Source organism: Ipomoea triloba, chromosome 10 (assembly GCF_003576645.1).
Source record: "Ipomoea triloba cultivar NCNSP0323 chromosome 10, ASM357664v1".
Classification (NCBI taxonomy): Eukaryota; Viridiplantae; Streptophyta; class Magnoliopsida; order Solanales; family Convolvulaceae; genus Ipomoea; species Ipomoea triloba.
Window position 1 is genome coordinate 4863601 of NC_044925.1, and position 4686 is coordinate 4868286.

The window sequence follows — 4686 nt, forward strand, 5'->3', positions numbered from 1 at the left end:
TTTTGCGCTCTTAATTACGATCTTTGGAAGCATATATATGGTTCTATGGGGATTAGTTAATAATGATTTTTGAAACTATAAAAAGCTTGCCAAAGCAGTGTTACTAAAAGATCATCATTTCCATTCAACTTTACAAAGCAGTATGTTACAACATTGAGAAAAATCACTATTTTGAATAAATAATGTCCAAAGAGTGGATGAAGAAACACCTTTTTACATAAATATAGATATATGTATCTTAGCATTTTGATGCAAACATATCAATCCAATACAAACATAATAAGAATTGATTATGCAAAGTCATAGAACATACATAGATACATATACATACAATTTGGCATATAACCACATGTATTTACCCTTTCAAAGCATTATGGTTCATGTAGAACCTAATTCATATACATGCATGATATGATCCGGGATGATAAATAAAGAGAATTTATTATTAAAAACTCATGTATTTACCCAAATTCTTTAACCATACCTTGATGAGGGGTTCATATACTCACAAGTAGTTAACGAACATGAAGTATTATCACACTAATTAACATAAGCACACATATATAGATAATAAAATAAAATCAAAAGGGAGAATACTCATTTCGCAGAAACAAGGATTAGAGGTTCAAATTCATATTCGAAGGCATCTACATAAATGGTTACTATGCACAAACAAAGTCATAGATTACAGAATGAAATGCACACGACAAGAGACATACCAAGCATATCGTTCACCGGAAATTACGATAGAGACTCGTGTCGGCAAATGGAGTTAGGCAACATCCATGCAGCAGCCAAATTAGGAAGTTGCCAACTTTGAACAAGAATGTTAGGTAGCCAAACTTTGTTGAACAAAATATTTATTGTTTGGTCCTTACATTTTAGGCTAATTACAAAATGACCCCAAATCTACAACTATAAATAGGGAGGTCATTTGTCATTCTAGTCATCCCAAATCATTCTATTCTTCCCTCATATACTAGAGATATTAGAGAGTTTGTTGAGTGTATTTCTCCTTCCTAGCAAGAGAGAATTATCCTTGTTTTCTCCTTGTTAGTTAGAGAGTGGTTGTAACTCCTATTTTCTCATAGTGCAATTCTTCTACCCTTGCCCGTGGTTTTTACCCTAATTTGTTTAGGGGTTTTCCACGTAAAATCTGTGCCTCATTTATTTTTCTTTCTCAAATTATTGTTGCAATCTGATCTATCCCACTTCCGCGGGCGCAACAACTCGTGCTGATAACATGTTGTAATTTGACCTTTCGTTAGCCCAGTCTACTAGGATTGTTGTACGGTAACATGTCGCTTGTACATGTGAACAAGATTGCAAACTGGACTGGAAGAGTAACGTAGAGAGAAAAAGGTAAAACAAAAGATATATCAATCTCAAAGCCCATTCTTATTAATCTATCAGCAAGATGTATATATATATATATACAATAATGAAACTTTTCATTTTCTCAACATAATGAAGGAGTTAGGGAAAGGGCAAGAAGAGTCTCAATAATAATGGTCATTCAATAATAATATATTTATAGCACTAACAAAAATTATGCTATGCCATCAATAATTTTTAACCGAAAACATATGGATTACTTGTAGATAGGAATTAGATGAAGTATATTTTAATGATTTTTGGTATTTAATTGAAACTTTTAGAGTTTGATGGTCTAATTGTTTTTTCCTTCAAAAGTTGGACTATATATGAACTCTTTAGCAACTACGGAGTATTAATACTTTTCTAAAGGTGAATAAACATTTATATTGACTAATACTTTTCAAAAAATAAATAACACGAAAGTGTAATAGTGAATGCATACTAAAACGTGTTATTTATTTTTTGAAACGTATTAGTCAATATAAATGTTCATTCACCTTTAGAAAAGTATTACATAGTTGCTAAAGAGTCCATATACAGTCTAACTTTTGAGGAAACGTGTTACAGGTTCGTTACCCAATAGAGGTGTTGACTCTTTCTGCTTCGGTATGTAGGTTGAGAAAATATATATATATATATATATATATATATATATATATATATATATATATATGAACACATACTACATTATAAAAGAGTCAATAGTAAAAAAAAAAAAAAAAGGTAAAATAAACTTGCCAGGCAGCCACAAAAATGCTAGCTGCCTTTGGTCTCACATGACGGCTTATACATTGCGTTTCGAAAAGGCCGATCGAATTGGGACGACGTGAAGGCGTTTCTGGTCAGACATAATTTGTGATAATCTTCAATCCTCCAAAGTTCAGACAAATTGGGAATTTGTAAGCAGCGCATATGTGGATAACAATTAATTTGAAAAATAAATTTCAAAGTCGTATTTTCAAAATTTAAAATACAAAATTAAACACGATATTTCAAACTTTTGATGGAACAATTAACCACTAAATTTCAAAGTCGTATTACATCATTTTCTTCACTATGACTTCCCAACAGGTGACTCGCGCTCAACTACAGAATTCTTTGATTATTTAGTTGTTATATATTTCTTAAAATTAATTGGTGATAAGTAGGTAGACATTAACCATTTAATCACATCTCTCCATGGTAAACCACAACACCACATTTCAAATTGAGCTGGGGTTGAACTCAGCCTACCCAGTCGATGCCCAATATTTTAAAGTTCATATATATATATATATATATATATATATGAGTTCTCGTGCGGTTGACCTTCTCAGGTGCGGTTGTGTGATTGCTTTAGGTGCGTGATTTGTATGCTTAAGGGGAGTGATTTGTTGAAACTTAAGGTGCGTCATTTTAAAACCTTAGGTGCGAGGTTTCTGTTCTTAAGGTGCGTAGTTTGTATACTTAAGGTGCGTGGTTTCTGTACTTAAGGTGCATCGGTCTAAAGCTTTAGGTTCCCGTGATTTGTGTATTTAAGGTGCCTGATTTGTGTACTAAAGGTGTGCCATTGCAATGCTTAAGGTACGTACGTAACCGCACAACCGAACGGGAACCCTTCCCCACACCTGAACCCTTACCTATATATATATATATATATATATATATATATATATATATATATATATATATATATATATATATATATATATATATATACTAGTTTTCCTTATGCGCGATGCACAAAAAATAGGTGCCCAATATTAATATTTTATATTGAAATTTTAAATTTATTTTGATTTTAGATATTTAAATTATTGTAAATAATAATAATAATTATAATGTAAAATATTTTTATAAATTTTATATTTATATTTTAGAAAATAACTAACATATAACTTCAATATATAATGTGTATATTATTATTATTATTATTATTGAAGAAAATAAGAAAATATATAGTGGATGCATGTGCATAGTAACAATAGTGAAAAAGATAATGAAAGTTATAATGGTAGGGATATATTTGTCTAGTATATTGTAAAGTACAACTTTTATAGCATAATGTACAAAAAAAAAAACTTAATGGAAAAAACGGACATAAATGAAGGGTATAACTTTCATTCACACTTATTATGTTTTTAGATATATATATAGGGTCAGGTTCAGGTGCGGCCGTGCTCTCCCGTGCGGTTCACACCACTCAATGTTACAAAATACACCACTCAATGTTAAGAAACACACCACACAAATATGCATTGTGGTGTGTTTCTTAACATTGAGTGGTGTATATCGTAACATTGAGTGGTGTGTGACCGCACGGCCGCACGGGAGAGCACGGCCGCACCTGAACCAAAATCTCTCTCTCTCTCTCTCTCTATATATATATATATATATATATATATATATATATATATATATAGGNTATATATATATATATATATATATATATATATATATATATATATAGGGTAGAGTTCAAGTGTGGCCGTGTCTTAACGTGTGAACAGTGCGGCCTCACCACTATGTATACAGATATACACCACTCAGTGTTAAAAAATGCACCACACAAATATGCACCGTTAGGCACACATCACCAAAAAACACACCACTATGTATGCAAATATACACCACACAATGTTAGCAAATGCACCATTAGGGGCAGGGGAGTTATGGTGCATTATTTTGGCTGTGTGGTGTGTTTTGTGTATTTTCATTGTGGTGCATTTTATAACATTTAGTGGTGTGAACCGCAACGACAGCACGTGATCGGAAGACGCGGCCACATTTGAACAGATCGATATATATATATATATATATATATATATATATATATATATATATATATAATGACTTTGAACTAAAAACTAACAATTGCTGATTTGTCCTTTAACTAAAACTGTATTCATTTTTAGTCGAAATAGTATTGTAATTTATTAAAATAATCCTCATATATAGGACTTTTTGAATATATTTGAGTCGCCATTAATAGTTTCTTTGGTTGAAAGCATGAAATTTTCAACTCTTATTATTATTACTAGTATTTTTATGCGCAATGTACAAAAAGTAAATGTCCAATATTAGTACTTTATATTAAAATATTAAATTTATTTAGATTTTAAATATTTAAATTATTGTAAATAATAATAATAATAATAATAATAATGTAAAATATTTTTATAAATTTGATATTTATATTTTAAGAAATTACTATCATATATATATATATATATATATATATATATATATATATATATATATATATATATATATATATATATATATATATATATATATATATATATATATATATATATATATATATATATA